This window comes from Epinephelus fuscoguttatus, linkage group LG6 (genome assembly GCF_011397635.1).
Source record: "Epinephelus fuscoguttatus linkage group LG6, E.fuscoguttatus.final_Chr_v1".
Lineage (NCBI taxonomy): Eukaryota > Metazoa > Chordata > Actinopteri > Perciformes > Serranidae > Epinephelus > Epinephelus fuscoguttatus.
Window position 1 is genome coordinate 8,432,672 of NC_064757.1, and position 19,690 is coordinate 8,452,361.

The window sequence follows — 19,690 nt, forward strand, 5'->3', positions numbered from 1 at the left end:
GGTCAGTCAGTCCGGAAAATTGCAAAAACTTTAAATGTGTCCCCAAGTGGAGTCGCAAAAACCATCAAGATCTAAAACTAAATTGGCACACATGAGGACCAACCCAGGAAAGGAAGACCAAGAGTCACCTCTGCTTCTGAGGATAAGTTCATCCGAGTCACCAGCCTCAGAAATGGCAAGTTAACAGCAGCTCAGATCAGAGACCAGATGAATGCCACACAGAGTTCTAGCAGCAGACCCATCTCTAGAACAACTGTTAAGAGGAGACTGCGCCAATCAGGCCTTCATGGTCAAATAGCTGCTAGGAAACCACTGCTAAGGAGAGGCAACAAGCAGAAGAGATTTGTTTGGGCCAAGAAACACAAGGAATGGACATTAGACCAGTGGAAATCTGTGCTTTGGTCTGATGAGTCCAAATTTGAGATCTTTGGTTCCAACCGCCGTGTCTTTGTGAGACGCAGATAAGGTGAACGGATGGATTCCACATGCCTGGTTCCCACTGTGAAGCATGGAGGAGGAGGTGTGATGGTGTGGGGGTGTTTTGCTGGTGACACTGTTGGGGATTTATTCAAAATTGAAGGCACACTGAACCAGCATGGCTACCACAGCATCCTGCAGCGACATGCCAACCCATCCAGTGTGCGTTTAGTTGGACGATCATTTATTTTTCAACAGGACAATGACCCCAAACACACCTCCAGGCTGTGTAAGGGCTATTTGACCAAGAAGGAGAGTGATGGAGTGCTGCGGCAGATGACCTGGCCTCCACAGTCACCGGACCTGAACCCAATCGAGATGGTTTGGGGTGAGCTGGACCGCAGAGTGAAGGCAAAGGGCCAACAAGTGCTAAACACCTCTGGGAACTCCTTCAAGACTGTTGGAAAACCATTTCAGGTGACTACCTCTTGAAGCTCATGGAGAGAATGCCAAGAGTGTGCAAAGCAGTAATCAGAGCAAAGGGTGGCTATTTTGAAGAAACTAGAATATAAAACATGTTTTCAGTTATTTCACCTTTTTTTGTTAAGTACATAACTCCACGTGTTCATTCATAGTTTTGATGCCTTCAGTGAGAATCTACAATGTAAATAGTCATGAAAATAAAGAAAACGCATTGAATGAGAAGGTGTGTCCAAACTTTTGGCCTGTACTGTATATATATATATATATATATATATATATATATATATAGGGTGGGTGTATAGAGTATTTAGATATTCATGTGGGTATGTATCCACCTTATTTTTCACGGAAACACAGAGGCAAAACAGAACGCAGCCAGCTTCCGTTTTTTTGTGCGACACTTCCGGTCCAGCACTCTTACCACTGTGTAAATGGGAATCACCTTGTTGTTTATCTTGCTGAGTTTAGCTATGTATTTATCACATTTTTCACGTCATTGTATCACCGTTTAGACTAATCTGATGTTTGTAAAGTCTATAAACACAATGACTGAATAAACATTAGTATTTTCTCTGTGTGTAATTAATAACATGGTTATCATAGATTAGCTGGGCTAACCGTTAGCCGTTAGCCGTGTCTGTAATAACTCACTAAACTCACAAAATGGCCCTTCTTTCTCCAGCGGATGTCTTAGTTACAACATGATTGAGCTAACTGGAGTAGTTTCATGTCGTATCCGACAACTGGAGGCTTTTAACGGGTGACGATCCTGATGTTAGCTTTGCTGCTAGTGTTTGCTGTCCCTGTCAGCTGCAGCCACTGATGCTTTCTAGACATCGTGATTTACCAAAACTGAATAAATACCACACATAGCAACACAAAACTGCTTTGCTAGCTCAATCATGTTGTAACGGTTGGATGGTTGATGCGTACATGCTGATTCAGGTGCTATCAGAGCCGATCCACACATCACTATGGCTTAATGATCAACTCAGTCAATTAAAACAACCCGTCCTGTGTTAGGAGTGTATGTCGCTGACAGAAAGAAAGAAAAGGGAAAAAAAGAGAAGCAGTGTACACCTCACATATTTATTTCTCACAGTTGCGCACATGTTTGGCTGGCATGCAGAAGCACCGCCTGTGTGTCTGTGTGTCATGGGTGCGAGCTGCAGCTTCAGCTGCTCAGGTAGAGAGGCTTAGCCCGGTGTGTTTTTTCGCTGATTCGGTTCTGCAGGTTCTCTGCTGGTACACTGGAGACGGAGATCAAGCAGTTTGTCTCACTCGGGATAGATTGTGCTCTTTTGGTTCATAGTTTATGATTGACGTGCGATTTATTCGCGTTTAGAGGGAATAAATTTCCATTATAACGGAGACGTGGGCACAGTTATCTATACAAAATATACAGACTAACTATCTAACTAACTAAATGGTTGACTAACATAAACAACTGAAAAAAAAAAAAAAAAAAAAAGTAGCTTGCACCGTTAGCTCTGGTAAGGGAAAGCATGAGGGAAAGCGGCTGACTGGAAGTCACGCACAAAAAAACGGAAGTTGATCACTATTTACTTCCATGTTTGAAAATAAGGTGGATATAAGGTTGGCACACAGAGTATTGTAATGAATTTATGTCTCTATGTGATTATTATCTGACTCATGGATAGGATGACATAAGATTAAAACAAGGCAGCGATAGAGGCGTAGGATTAAATAAGTTTTACTTCTTCCTACTCCTTTTTGAACATGTAAACCAGGGGTGTCAAACTCATTTTCACCAAGGGCCACATCAGCATAATGGCTGCCCTCAAAGGGCCAGATGTAACTTATAAATGTAACTAAATGTAACCAAATGTAATGTAAAATAAATGTAACTACTCCTTAATGTTAAATAACTTTGAATTTATTACTTATTCAAGTTACAAATATTACAGTTGCATAGAAAAAAATATGTTTGCTTGTTGCTCTGTTATAACATAAATCCTTTTAATTTGTCAGGTTATGAAACCCACATAAGGGGTCACATCAAGGATCAAACTATCCAAGTGAATAAAGAAAAATAACATCAAACACAAGTTATGACATTAACTTTGTTCAAAACGGGTTAGGATGTGGAAACACTGCCGTCTAGTGGCGGGAAGCTGTCACTTCGCGGGTAACATAATCGACATGCATTGTGGGAAATGTAGTTTTTGGTCAAATCACGCTTTCGACCTATTTAATTTTAGACAATCAGACCTTTTAAGCTCTCGCGGACCACATAAAATGACGTGGCGGGCCACATTTGGCCCGCAGGCCTTGAGTTTGACACATATGATGTAAACGGTACTGACAGATCTAAGCTATTCAGTTTCCTTTTGTCTTGTTTTCTGTTTTGTTGTTGGGTTCTTTTTTTCTTTTTTCTATTTTTAACTGTTTATATGTTCAAAATAAAGCAATCAATCAATCAATCAATCAATCAAGTCAATTAAGCCACGCCCCCCTCCACTCACTTGGACAAACTATCAACATAAACTATCAATCAGTGACCGGCGCTATGACAGGTGTCACAGTACACAGCATTTTGCAGGAGGCAATTGATGATTTTTTGGGACATAAGGAACAGATGTCATTGAGAAGTAACCAAAAGGGCCTAAACTACAGATTGGAGGGATATATTAATCATTTTATTGTTGAGCAGGTCGATGAAAAGTTTAAATTACAAGCCAAAATTTACAGGTCACAGTGTAAGCGTGATAAACCGCATCTCGTTGCCGTCACCATCAAAGTCAAATAGCCACTGAAGTTAAGGTTTTTGGCCCAGAATATGAGAAAAGGATAACAGCCTGTTTTAAGTTAATGAAGCTAAGCTCCAGAAGTTAACGTTAGCTTAACTAGAGCCCTTTGGACAACAGCTAATAATGATGTACGACCACCAAAGTACAAAACTAGAACAAAATAGGCTAATGAACTCCCAGCAAACAAGGTGACATGATGAACAGCGCAGCTAGGAGCTAACATTAGGCTAACTTTAGCTAACGTTAGCTAGAGATGTTAAAGATAACTTTATATTTCTTTCCAGCAAAGTGACAATATGTTGCCTCAAACACAGTGTTGACTTACCTTAGAACAGATGTAGACATCATTGTTATTGTCAGCTTATTCACGTTGAGGTGATGTTGTGGTCTAACGTTACCACACAACTTTATCCAAAGGAGACACTTTTCTCGGTTGAGATGTGGTTTAAAGTGTAAAAAATACACCCTGTCGCCCAGCCTCTCAGGATACCTTGTGTCGGAGTTGCATGTACCCCATGCACACTGTTTGACCATTTTTAAACTTCAAATCTCAGGAAAAGCTCATAGAACCGAACAAAACTGACTTTCTGTAAGCCATTTCAATGAACGTCCTGGCAGAGAATGTCCGAATGTATGGGAATAGCTATACGCACTGTGACTGGCTCATCGCGTTTGAGGTTGGGACTTGGCCCAAAAAAAAAAAAAATGACATAATTTTTAGTAGGTAAAACATAAACATTTTAAGTTTAAATCAGCAGTTAGTTTGGAGCACTAGTTTGTAAAACTATAGGTACAGTAAGTAGGTTAGTATAATTTCACAAAAAAAATCTTTAATTGATTGTTCATTGAAAGTATATTTGTGCTTTTTTTTTATTATCATATTTTTTCTTATGAGGAAATAATTTGTAGTGACAAAGTAAATTTCAAACTGGTTAAAACCACAGACTGCATAAAGATCCAATCACTCCAACTGTACAAAAATGATGCCAAAATATTCTGGATATGACCATTGCCATCTTGCGCTGGTGACATCATTTGAAGATTTGAAGCCAGAGTGTACACAGTAGTGATCTCTAATGTACTGAGTTCCTGCCCATACACCCATCCAACTCAATCATTAGATCACAAGCACACCAATTAACACACTCAGCTGTCAATCATGATGTCACACCCCCTTTTCATAGCATCAAATAACTAGTTAAATGAAAATCTTCAGAAAAGGAAGACTTGAACATAGGCTACAGCTGCATGATAAGAACTATTAAAAATGACAGAAACCATCTTTGGTAACATTTGTTGACATGTAGCTACTCTGATTTTTTTCAGTCTGGCCCATGTCCCTTCTGCTAACATGGAAGGGGCAACCACCAGAGGGGAATGTTTTGGTTTGGCTTGTGGGGAACTGTCATGCTGTTCATTACTAAATACAGTCTATGGTTGAAATGTCCACAGCATGTTGTTGGTATTAAAATGGTTGGTATAAAAATGACACAAAATGTTGAGTTTTTGTTTTAGGAAGTTAAGTTTTTAGTATGTAATTGTCTTGTGTTCAATAAATAAATCTTTTCTAGCATGCCCCTAAGCATACTACCAAAGTATGCCACCTTACTACCTACAGTGTTGTGACATTAACCACCAGCTATTACGTGACTTCATTGAACCAGTAACGTTGTCTGTCCATCACTTTAAAGGATCCGAACAACACAATATGTGCCATCAACATGTAAAGGGACATCATGTATGTAAAGATAACCTCACCATGATGTTTGATCAAAAATTGTTAATTTGTGATAAAACTGCAGATTTAGCATGTTGTTTTTCACTCCTCTCAGATTTGTGTGATTTTCCGCCAGCACCTACTTTGGTTCTAATTGAGCAGGATCAGCCAAATGAATCATGTTTCTTGTGACAGTGTTGGCACAGCAATACCAGTCCAAGTTCAATAAGATGTAATTTTCACAGTGGTGTTGTGAGCAACGCTGTGTTTGAGCATGATGGTAACCCGACTCATATGTATTGGATCAGGCTGGTGAGAGATAAGCTGGGGAATTTTGGACTGTTGAAGGTCAGATATTTGAGCCTCTTCCTGGATTTGTTCCATAATATCATGCCACATGTCCGCATCCTCTACAGCCTGCTCTAGAAACAGACCATTGACTCCATGTACACCCAGGGAATCATTTTGCACTTTACCTAGAGTGTATCAATTATCAAGTAAATTAAATTTAGCCATATTGTCTCTGGTTCATATTGCAGATTACGTGAATGTTTTTAATAATGCCAGCAGCAGTTCACCAGGTGGAATCCTGATATTGCTTGTATAATTGTATTTCATTGTAGTCTAATATTTCTTTTATTGTGTCTAGTTCAGGGATCCTCAGCCTCTGCAGGCAACACAGTAACATAGACCACAGACAGAGGAGTCAAATAAACATTCAATATTAGCAAAAGAAATTACTGTAAATATACAATTTACCTATTGTTCATGAGTGTATTGTACCGCTGTATTGAAATACTATATTGGGTTTTACTTATTTTAATCTATAAAATGGCAAGTCTTTTCTGGAGGCAGAAATAATGTCATTGATTGCTTTTAATCTCCATGGGCCAGCTAAAAAAATTGTTTCTAACATCAGACTCACACTTAGTGAAAAAGCCTTTAATGTGTGTGTGTGTGTGTGTGTGTGTGTGTATTTGTGTGTGATTTAATGTGTGTTTTGTTGAGAGTTTTAAAATCATTGTTCCAATTATATTAAGACTAAAGTGCAACACACACCGCCGCCATACGCGGCACGTCAAAACACCCGGCTCCATTATATTCTGTGAACAAACCCGCGCAGGACGCCGCGCCGCTCTGCTTCAGCCCACTGCTCTATTTCCAGCAAGGCCGGCGCTGCGAGAAAAGCTTTTTATGCATGTCTCGGCCGCCGTATGCTTAGGATGCTTAACGTTATTAAGTTTTTCAAATTTTTAATGAGACGATTTTGATAAGAAACTCACCCGTGAAATCCAAGTTGTTGTTGCCTCAGAGTTTTTCCTCTTTTTCCTCCGTTACTAGCAGTTGGCAACCGTTGGCAACTAGTGTAGGTACAGCCACCTAGCGGGCTGCCAATGTATGTTGGGGGGTGGCACTTGACGGCCACAGTGCCGGGCCAGCAGCAGTTTGTGTTGCACTTAAGGGTACAGTCAGAAATGGAATATACTGTACGCTTCCTGTTCACTTCCAGTCAATGAAAGTGAAGGGCGCATAAAACATTCCCTTCCAATGGCAGAGCAAATTCACATCTTCACATCACGTGGACTTCAACTTTTGTGACCGGTGAGGTTGCAGCCTCAACTAATAGCAACAGGTATGTGTGGAGGAGACATTGATTGTTGCCGTGTCTAACCAGCCAATATTGTATTATATTGACCATGAAAAATACAGACAGACTTTTAAAATACATGTGAACATGTTGGGCGGACTGAAATTGTACTAAATCAAATTTCTCAACGTTGTAAGACACCCAGGTAATGCAATTTGGAGTTGAATTCCTCCTGCATGTATACAGTCAATCAGTCTCAAACTGGCCTGGGCGATCTGTGCATGCTCCACATTGAATGCAGAAAAAGAAGCCGGTAACAACATGACAAAATCTACATCCAGAGCTATGCATTTTTGGATGGATATGGAGACACTGTTCCAGCTGCGTCAGCTCAAAGAGTTAAATATTTTAAAATACGTGGATGTAGCTAACTTGCTTGTCAATTGTTTGGTCTGTGATGTAATAGGTCAACCTAAAAAAAGGTCCAGTACTAACAAACTGAAAGGGGGCATATTGCCACCTACAGTATCATAGTGGAGTCTGACGTATCTCTCAAAAAATTGAATTGATTGACCATAGCTGGAACTGTGCATGTAAACATAATGAATCTGTCAGGAGAAAGTAATATCAGAAAACATAAGAACATAAGAAAATGCAAATTGTACCAAAACCATCATACTTAGCGGTATTTATTAGCAAGCTAGCTAACATTAGCTAACAAGCTAGCTTTCTGTGTTCGTCACACATACACTACCAACATTCTGCATGAATATTGCCTTGATAGTCACGCGCCTCCTTTCGCTCATGTGGGACTGTGAAGGCGCCGCCCACACAGTACTTAGGGTGAAGATGGGTGGAGTTAAAATGTAAATTTGATGGTGTTACCCCACTTTATGTCCTAATACTGGTCTAATTATTGAAATAAGTGAGAGCAGCTGTATAGGTGAACTATAGGTGTGTAGCACCTTCAAGAGTAACTCAGCACCCCCTGAAAATCTTGTTTTTACTTCCCACCATGCTGCTGTGATGTGCAATAAAAGTGTTCTGTGTGTGGATGTCAGTACACAAAGACATTATTGTCAGGTGTGGTTATCTGTGCAACAGAGCAGACGCCTGTCAAAGTCAGTGGGCTTGTTCTGAGCCTTTCACTGTGGCTTAGATCAGACTAAGACCGACTTTAGATAGTTTAGATAGCAAAGTAGTCTAGTTATTGACTATCTTAAAGAGATAGTTCAGATCTTTTGAAGTGGGATGGCAGTAGACGACAAATGGCACGCCCCCAGTTTAGAGGAGCAGGCAGGAGTACAGGTAGCAAAACCTATTTTAGCCACCTAAAAAGACCCACCTAAACAAATATATAACAGTTTAAGTGCATGCTATACTGAGAATATATTTTTACTACTCCTCCTTGCCGCAGACAGCTCCAGATTCCATACTCCAGACTCCATATATTCTAGCTCACAGAAGAAGGGAGCTTCTGGTCCACCACTGCCTCCATCAGTTAGTTTGCTCCTGTTATTGTGTGACTGGTAAAGCTGAATTAACCCTTTTAAATGCCAAAGTCACACAATAACACAAACAGACTAAGTGATTGAGGCAGCGGTAGATCAGCAGCTCTGTCCTGGTATGTGAAATTACTGTTTTTCTCAATGGAGTTTGGCTTTGAAGAGAGCAATGTAATGGCTTCTGTTCCCTCCTGGAAATCATTTGTCTGATGGCAAGGTAAAGCAGTGAAAATAGTTCAGTTCAAAAGATCCGAACCATCCCTTTAAGTAGGGCTTTTTGGCTAAAAGTTCTGGGTATATTAAGACTTTTTTCAGACAAACAAAAAAGAAAACATGATCGAGCAACTCCATCAAATTGCTCATCTCTGTTCACTTCAGGAGAAAATGTTTGCCTTCTGGAAGAATTCAACTGTTACAAGAGTGTAACAAAACAAAAACACTTCCAATGGCAAAAACCCCAGTGCAGTGCAGACCTGTAGCAGAGCTGATGTGCTTTGGCTTCTTAATGAGGCAGGAATCAGATCTTCTGCTAAGTCATCAGGATCAGGAAAGTTTCCGAGGGCAATCCAAAACAACTGACAATGTTGTATATTTCCTACAGGTTACTGCACCCGCTAAACCTCTCTCTTTCTCATTCCTCACTCCACGGCATTGAAAGCAAACCTCTAATTATGAGCTGTGTTTTTCTTTTTCTTTTCTGACATTTGGTGCCACTGATCAGCAGGTGTCATGGATTGTTAGTCACTGATTGTTACCATGGAAACATGGCTCTTAGTTCAAACTTAGTGTGAGGGTAGGGTGGCTAACTTTGTAGGCTTATAATGAATCTCTCGATTTTATAAAACTGTCTGGTATTGGGCCAATCTCAGAGTAGAATAAGACACTACAGACCAGTTTAAAATATCTTTGTAAAACCGGCCACAGAGGTGAAATAGACTTGAAACTTTCAACCAGAGACCATTGAATCATTGTTAAACAGCCTGATATTAAGTTACTCTTTAAAGAGAGGTACTTACTTGAGGTGTCTTTGCTTGATTGTAAAATGTCTGAGCCTAACACAGATAGTCACTGTGGTTGCCTATTCCATCACAGCTCCACCAAACTTTCTCCAGTTTGAGTAAATCTGGATTTCAGACCTCAGTAATTGATACCAATGGCAGCGAATAGTTATGTGAAAGTAAGATGAAGATTAAACAAATAAAGTTATCATTTTAATAAAATGTGACTGTGTTTGACAGAACAGTTTCCCATGACAGTTATCAGGTGGATTACATCATGTTCATAGGTTGAAGTGCATATTTGGCCTGCTAAAATTAAAGAGATACTTTGCCAATTTTCAACCAGCTTTGTATCAAAACAATGTGAGTAGTATGTGCAAATGAACTGTGGTAAACATCCCTCCATCTTACCAGTGCCTAGATATATATCCCCCCACCCCTCCAGCAAAACTCTGCCAAATGATGCAAATTTATACAAAATACAGCCTCCTGCTGAGTTTTGCTGGCTCTCCCAGGCTGTTGCTCGACCTACAGGCCATACTTCCACATTTTCGTATTGCCTGCGACCCAAGCTGCCAACCACAGATGCAAAGTATGTAGAAGCAGATCAAGACAGAGAGCCGCCTCTCTCGTGCCCCCTCTGTCTCTCAAAGCTGGAGCGAAATCCAATCAAACAGTAAAATTAGGCAGTGCTGATTGAAGATTATGTTGCTGTATTGCCTATTTCTTGCCTAAATTGTTGTCAGAAAGATATTTCAGTGCTGTGTTTAACGGTAATAGCAAGAGTTTGTGCAAAGGAAGAGGGCCATACTCATTCCTGGACAGTGAAAATGGATGCCAAAAAAAAAACTGAGATCAAATGGTAGAACTAGTTTTTGCATTATGTCAGCCACCAGTGGGAGCATTTATTGGTCTGGTGCGGGGCAGTGTATTCTGGTAGTTGTAGGTTTTCTCTTTCTTGACCAAAAGTGTCCTTTTTCTCTGTTTTCTCTGGTCATGTAGCACCAATTTCAGAAGTATTTGGGTCTTTCTACAACAAGGACATCCTAGTTTAATTAAAAGTCCATCTCTCTGGCAGTGAAATACTTCTTTAAGATTGTGTTTGTTAAGGTATATGTTTCAGTACTTGGTTGTGGGCCAGATGGAAGCTCTGGATGCAGTTGCTAGCATTGCTTGCTACATAGTGCACATTTTTAAAGCCCTGATAAAGACCTTCAGTGGTCATGCATCTTGGCTCTTTAATGATTCAGCCACTGTAACAAAGGCTTTTTAATACTTCCATTCTAGTTCATATATTTTTGGAGTGTCTGGATGTCTTCCTGTGTATCATGGTGCACAATGACTGCAAATTCACATGTTGTTAAATGAAAATGGTTATGGTTGGGTTATGGTCAAAGATGGATGGTGAACAAGTGTGTCACTTTGTGTTGAAATGTGGTTGGGACATATGTGGCTCAGACAAAAAAAAAAAAAAAAAATTGAAAGGGTCATTAACATGTTTTGGGGCAGTGTCATGGGAGGACTGTGATGTGACGGGGACAAAATCTGCCTTTTCAAAAAGTGGTGGGGACAAATGACAAACTATGGTGATGAATTATACTCACACATGGATTTTAATCTCTTCTCTGGAAAACTAGTTTTAGTCTCTCATGTTGGAGGAAACTGTACAGTTGCTGGGGACTATTTTCAGATGCCGATTTTTAACACACTATTTACAGCAGTAGGACAGTGTATGTGGAACTGACTCAAAATAAAGAATGTGTGTTAGTGGTAAGGAAGGAACATGCCACTGAGGTGTTTTACATAGTTTTGAATAACAGTGGAGCTTTATGGAACAAGAATGCGATATATCATGCCTTGATACACGCAGTACTTGTTAAAAACTATGACAGATTACAAGAAGTCCACCATCATTCCTATGCCCAAGAAAACAAGACCAGCCTGCCTGGATGACTACTGCCCAGTGGCACTAACCTCTGTAGTGATGAAGTGCTTTGAACGACTGGTAAGGATTACATCTGTTCCTCACTAACCAGCACACTGGACCCACTATAGTATGCCTACCGTCTCAACCGATGTACAGAAGACGCCATAGTGAGCATCCTCCACACCACCTAATCTCACCCAGAAAAGTAAGGTAGCTTTGTGAGATTTCTGCTCATTGACTACAGTTCAGTATTTAATACTATAGTTCCCTCCAGGCTAGTCACAAAGCTCAAGAAACTCATTATGCACATGGATCTTTGACTTCCTTAACACCGAAGCACCCAAGGCCTGCGTTTTGAGCCCCCTGTTGTATTCCCTGTACACAGACAACTCCAACATCATCATTAAGTTTGCTGATGACACAGGTGCAGTGGGTCTGATCACAGATAACAATGAAAAGGCTTACCTTAAAAAAGTGGAGGAGCTGACCTGCTGGTGTCAGGACAACAACCTATTCCTGAATGTCAGCCCACTAAAGAGATGATGGTAGACTTTGGGAAGAAGCAGGAAAGGGACTATGCCCTCTTTATATCAAAAGGTCCTTGTTGGAGAGGTGGCTTGAGAAAATTCCACATATCCCCTCAAATACTGAGGATTTTTTTTCTCCCTCGTGCTTCGTTCAGCCAAACACATTACAGGCACTGCTCTACCCTGTCCAATGGATATTTACACCAGGCGCTGCAAGAATAAGACCAGGAGAATCAGTAAGGACACCAACCACCCAGATACCTGCCTTCCCTTCCTGTTAATGTAGGGGAGAAAGTACTGTACACATCAGGCCAGCATTTGGAGGCTGAGGAAGAGCTCCTACCCTCAATCCACAAGAATTTGGACTTTTAATGGAATTTGTCAATCAATCAGTCAATCAATTTTATTTATAAAGCCCAATATCACAAATCACAATTTGCCTCAGAGGGCTTTACAGCATATGACATCCCTTACCACTGACTTGCACTGCCAAATGAAGCTTGGAGATGATAGAATTGCTACTTGCATTGAATATATACAGGAAAGTCAAAAAGGGTGGTTGGCTATAGGAAGAACATGACCTATTAACATCTCATGTTCTAAGTGTGGCTACAGATAGGCTACCAAAACACATGTTCATGGTTTGGGAAAGATTACATTCTTGGTTGAAGCCACTATGTGTAGAATATGAAAAGGTCTGAGTTTGGTGGCTCCCAGTTGAGGTATCAAAAAAAGCACAAATCTGACCTAGGGGCACTGAAAGAATGGGCCATAAGTGACACACAGACCACACCAATTTCATGGGGTTATGTCATTTTTCAGTGAAGATCACGCCACCAGATTAATTTGATGTCATGATCATAGAAATATTAAAAATAAAGAGGCTCTAATATAAAAGGTCAACATGCCCCATCTCGTTCTTCAGGTCTGCATTGATTTCTTTTTCAATACTTTCAATTCAGATTTAAAATTGGCCAAAAGCTTTGCTTAATATGAATAACCATTAAATCTTTAAACATTGTTTCAGGAGCAGTCAGAACTATTACTGTGAGGAAATGCATGAAATCTGACATTTTACAGATATGTTCCATAACCTAAACAACATTTTTTTCTACAAAACATATTAGCCAATGCAAATCAGTTGTATATTGGCATAATTTTTAGGGGACAGGTTGGCCTCACAGCAATGTAACTACAGTAAAACTCATACTAATCTGCACGGTAATCCTACTGCTACACTCCAGTCAAGTATAGTTGAACTAGTTGTGTACCATTCTTTCAGCTCTCATCATCCATGAAAACAAAGGCCTGCCCACTTTGTTTTATCTGCATGGCTGGAGGCACTTACACTGATTGCTCTCCCAATCATTTTAAATAAAAAGCTACAAGAGGTGAATCATTTCAAGTGTTGTCCTTAAGTGCACCTTTCACATCCATTGTAGCCCTGTCACAAGTGGCCAGTCCAGAACAGGATGTTATAAAAGTGGTCAGCAGAGGCAGATGTGGTAAATTGGAGTTCTCAGTTCCTTTGTTTTTGTAAATATGTCTTAACTAGAACATCCTTTGTGTAATAAAATCAGATTTGAGTACCTGACCCACAATGGTGGCAGATTTACCATTACATTTTTTTGGCAAGGTTTGATGTATATGGTTCTGCAATTTCACAAAGAATTAACCAAAAGCGTACCTCTCATATATAGCTGAGGACTGTGGATTTTGACAATGGAAATCATGACTGCCTCTGGCAGATTTTATCAGCTTTTGCTAGATGTGAGCTGATACTAATAATAAATCTGCACGAGTTAGTTGAAAACTGTCTCCAACTGGAGCAGACGTTGAATTGACCGTTCGGCAGACGTAGAGTGGTTCCAGAGATGGTCCTTTAGCTCTGCATCTGTGCAACTGCACCAAAATGGTTTGCTTACCCAGTCGGGCCAGATAAGCAAGGGTGTCAGCTGAGTAGGCGGTCATTCAGTGCGGGCCAGGACAAATTAGCATTTACACTGCTTAAAGAATATGGCCACATGCCACCAGGACTACCCTTCGAATGTGGTATGATCAATCGGATCTCAAGATGCCTTGGGGACACATTTGGTGCATTCACCCTTGTACTAGGAGCTGTCCACTTGTGACTCAGGATGCTCACATATTAATACAGGTGTAAACAGGGCAGTAGAGTATGCTTAACTTTTACAAGAGAAATTATTTGCGGATGAGAAATAACCTCTGCAACAAAACAGAGCCATGTTGTAACTCTAAACTGACAAACTAGAATCTTGCCTCACACAGGATGAATGTTTAGTCTTAAAAGGAATGTTTCAATATAAAGCAACCCCACAAAATAACATAGTTACATACTGACATGCACCCTGCCTTTGGATACAATAGACTGCTACTGTCGGTATAGTTGGCTGAGCACACTAATGTTTGCAGCTGACGGCTTGCAGTTTTATCAGTTTTTTTTTACACTTTAGCATTTCTTTCTGTGGCTTTTGTAAAGGTTAAAAAATATATCACCTTCCAAACTCTGTTGAGTATCACTTTTATTATCACAGCTTTAGCAAACTGTCAATTGATTGTTAGTACTTGAAGATGAACAAGAACAAGGTGAAACTTCAAGTGATGTCAATGATAAGTTCAAGGGCTCCACTGACATACTTTTGATTGAGAACAATAATATTAAAGACAGCTCTAAGACATAGCAGATATCTTCAAGAGATGAAGAAATGTGCACAGTATAACAAGAAAAAAAAACAATTTTAGATACTCCAGCAACCGTAAAAATTTTAAACTTTTGCATTTAATTTGCTTCACTTTTGGGTTTCTGCCAACTACCAATCAATGACTAGCTCAGTCAAGCTGCCATAATGATGGTGTCTCTGATAAATGAAATAAGAAACACTTATTGTCATGGAAACACCAACAAATTCCAATTTAAGCAGTTGCACGTATGAAGGTCACTTGAGTCGGTATCTAATTTTCTCTATATCCATAAAGTCAGATTTAAAGCCATTCCGTAAAGCTTTCTGCTGGCCACACATCTCTGTCAGATGAGAGTGAAAACATAATTGAGTACAGAATATCTGCAACACAGAATCAGGTCAAGAACTTCCTGACGAAACACCCTGAGCTTTGCTTGATGGAAGGGAGAAGCAGAGTTGCTGAAAATTTTTACAGATTGAAGAGAAAAAAAGTGGCGACTTTTTGAAATGTTTATTTGCAGTTATCTTTAAGGAATGCTAAACTCAAATAAAAAGGGTTTCAAGTCAAAGGCATGCATAATGCTGAGCAAACATTTATTTTCTATTGGTTTTAAGTTTGTACTTTTTTTGCTGCTGAGAAATGTGATAAAAGAGGGGGAAAAAGGCTGGCGTTAGGCCTTCATTCCAATAAATATGAAACAAGGACATTGCAGATGATACAGACCAAGGAGATGCATCTTGGCAGGAAATTCTTTGTAACTGCACATAATGTACTGGTAAACAACTTTTCCACATAAGAAATGTTGTAGACCTATAAGGTTCTTTCTCTTGCAATTATTTAGTTTTCAATCATGTCATTCATTTTCATTCATTCATTTTCAATCACAATGACAGATAAACAACAAGCAACACAAATCATGAACAGAAAAGTAAAATGGTTCTGGTCCTGTGCAACAACAGACCTACATTACACACTGCACATAGCAAGATGCTCTGGCAGTGACACGGACTGTCCTTCAGCAACACAACCTTGCCTGAAATATTTTGTCCTCCAACCAAAGTGTAGAGTAGTATGATACTGAATCATTAGCTCTGAGGAAAACAGAAGAAAAACAGAAAATAAATCTTACAAAACCGTTTTCCGTGTTTAGTGAAAGATAATTAGACAATAAGAGCAGTTTTTGCCTCCCCTGGTGAGCCAGCTGTCACTGAGTTTCCTGTTTATGTTTGTGGTTTGTGGGGATTCTGGCTCAAGAACTCTTCAGTGGGGAAAGGCTGGCTTAACCACCTTTGGCCCTTAGAGTGAAAATTAGCTGTGGGCCCCTGACGACACCCTTTTTCTCCCACTAATAATGTTAGTCATTAGTTTGTGATAGTTTGTGTCTTGGTCACATTAGTGACCACAAAAAAACTTCACAGTGATATGGCTCTAAAAATGTTACCTAATGATGTATCAATACATTTCCAACAAATTGTGAAACAATAAAGAGTCTCAATGAAATATTTGCAGTGTCACATGTTTAGTGTAAATTGTCACATGTCCAGAGTTGTTCCTCTCTTCTTCCTGGTTGCACCACGAGACGAGGATGGCTGCATCAAAGCTCCCAAACAAAAGGTTCGTAAAGTATGCTAACATAAAGATAGGACAGACATTTTTGGTACACGTTATCATTAAGGTGTCTGTTATATGAGCATTTGTAATTACTTAACTTTGTTCAGTGAGGTCACAGAATTAGTGAACATGTTGACGTCAACAATAATCTAAATGTTCATGTACTTCCACACACACATACTTCTTGTTCTACCTAACCTTCTACTCTTATTTTTTTAGGCTCATTTTGAGTGAAGTTTTGGATATGTGGGATTCAGGTGACAGCCAAGACAATGCATACAAACTTACAGTTCTCCCTCAAAATAATAATAATAATAATAATAAAAAAAAAAAACGCAGTCTTCAATGATTGTGATAGCGATGGGTCAGATATTGACAATGAGAGGGAGACAGGCCATTTGTCAGCCAGGCTTTTATAAACAGATCATGACAGGAACAACATTAGCAGTGATAATGACCTCCTGATCTTATTCTAAAGTTGTTGCTGCTTTGTCAGTTATTTGGGCATCAGACACCTGACGCTAAAACCCACCTTTCAGGGCAGTATGTAATGCAGTCGGGTGGCATCAGTATGTAACACAGCTTGATGTAACCTTTGGCGGTGTTATGATATGCCGGTCAGCCGGACAGCACCGATCGGGGGGTATGATATGCTGCTGGATGGGGTCAGGTTGAAATGCTGCTGGAAACAACATCTGGGTAGGAGGGCTGGTGGATGGGTCTAACAAACCTCGAACTTTCACCCGGGAGCCTAGTGCTCGCTTCCCAAATGCCAAACCAAAATGTTTTTTAACCTAACCACTTTTGTTGCCTAAACCCAACCATGAGCTTTTGTTGACATCCACCCAGTGTTTATAGCGCATCCTGGAATGTCAACAGCAGATGCAGCAGTATACCTAGCACATCTTAAGTGAATGTAAAAGGCCACTGATAAAGCAGTGATAGTATGTATAAGGGTTTTTGATAGGGGTGTAACGGTATGCAAAAATCATGGTTCGGTACGTACCTGGGTACACAAGTCACGGTTCGTTTTTTTTCAGTACAGTAATGAAAAAAATAGACAACTATTAAATATCTTTTACTTATTGGTAACCTTATTAAAACATACCACCACAGCAGTTAACTCTTTTTACACAATTTTTGAATGAAACAAATATATATAAAATCCTGCTTTTTCACATTGTTTGAATGAAAATAGAAATATAAAAGTGAAAAATAAAATCCTGCTTTTTTTAACACATTTTTTGAATGAAAAATATAAATATAAATTTCTGCTTAAACAGTTTTACTCAATAAAAATAAAAAGTATAGTGCAGCTGGTCAGCTTTAAAGCCTGCTCAGATTCAGTTTTACTAGGAACTTACTTAGCTTTCCCACTTTGTTAAAGTGCAGTAAACAAAACATGCTTATATCTAAAGTGCAGCTTAAACAATTTTACTCAACTCCCATGGCATTGGTTATTTCTTTAGCGCAATGGTCAGGGAAACGCTCTTTCTTTTTAAACGACGACGATATCGTAGTTCGCACCAGATTGCTCTTTCTAGTTGTGCCGGTTAACGTTCAAACTCGGGTGGTGTCGCTTTAGATGCGTTAGCATGTTAGACATGTTTCCAAGTACATACCCGATCGCTGTTCTGCAGTGTCGGCACACTGCTTTTGTCTGCTTTGTTTATTTCCATCTTTGTATTTTACCCTGAAACCAAAGTGTTCCCGAACGGAGGACTTAAGGTTTGCAGGTGGGTCTTCAGGTTTGTCAGGCTCATTTGCCATGTTGTCAAAATGCTAGAATGTGCTGCACAAAGTGAAGGCGGAGATTTACGGTCGGACTCGGTCCGTCACTCAATTATGTCCGTCGTGGAACTAGATATTTTAAATGGTTCGGCTCGCAAAAATGGAATTAAAATAAAACAAAATAAAATAAAATAATATCCTGCGCCCAATAATTTCTGGTTGTGCCGAACCAAAAGTCGCATACCAAACGGTTCAACACAAATACATGTACCGTTACGGCCCTAGTTTTTGATATGTAAAGTAGTCACTCTAGAATGTAATAGAGCATTCTAGTGACAATGCTGGGGACTGCCAGTAACAGGTTTTTTTTACCTACTCTTCCATGAAAATTAGAAAAAAAATAATGATTGATTATTTCAAAGGGTTACCAGTGACAGATGATTTGGATAGTTTTGTGTCTGGGAAAAATTTGCTAAGGGTTAAGTATGTGCGCATTTATATGATAAAAATCATCAAGTCCTAAAAACAATGTACTTAAAGGACTTTTTCCCAGGTGAGCATCATGTAGTCTTAAGATATGTAACAGTTTTTCTTTTAAGAAGATTTCTTAAACAATTACTAACTAATGGTCTTGTGTGATGGGCACTATTTTCCCCAATTACTTCTTGTAATCATTTTTTTCTTCTTTTTACTTGCTATTACCAGTACTTTAACTGAATTTTATTCACGTAGGCAGCAGGGTGGTGCAGTGGTTAGCACTGTTGCCTCATAGCAAGTGGGTTCCGGTTTGCACTCAGGCTGTAGCCCTTCTGTGTGGAGTTTGCATGTTCTTCTCGTGTCAGCATTGTTTTTTTCACAAATAAGTTTCATCTGTACATTTTATATGTATCAAATCAATATTTTTAAAGTAAAGTAAAGTATGTTTTTTAAAGTAAAGTATCTGTTGTTGCGTATTGATGTTAGCTACCTGTCAGTGTATTTCCAGCAGCTTTTTAGTAATCAAACATGGATGTTTCTTAGCAACCCGTCACTGCTTTTCAACTGGGAATAGCCCCACCCCCCTTTTTCTTCTAACAGAGACATCTACGGCTTCTCCTGCCGTGTTTGTGCCGCCAAAACTGTTTTTTAAGCCCAAAGACGATATTTTCCTAACCCATAACCAAGTGTTTTCTGTGCCTAAACCTAACACATCCACCACTGTGTTGCTGAAACATAAAGAAACGTAAAGTTTCACATCCACTACATCATAACGTGCAAATGTAATGCAATGGTGGTTTGAAAGGTGTACAGTGCCAACCTTTTTTTCCAATGATTTGGTTGTGGATGGATTTTCATTCTTGTTACAGTTTCTATAGAGAAATGCAGGGCAAAGTACCAGTAAATCAGTCAATTATTCAATCATTAATACATCTGTTGATTGATATTTCAACCAAATATGTTACTATTTGCTATACTGTCTTCAGAGAAATGACAGGGATAGAGTACAGCTCACTAGTATTAGAACTTAAATACTGTTATTTTATGAGCATTGTTTTTTTTAATATGTGAGTGATCTTTATCAAATGATCTCCAGTATAGTACAGTACAGTCTCCATTAATTCTGACATCAAGGTAACTGCTTCAACGTACATGTCCATCTACCTGTGTTTAATGCACATTTCAGTAAAATGAAAACACAACAGAGTGGAAACACTGATTGTACCTACATGCAA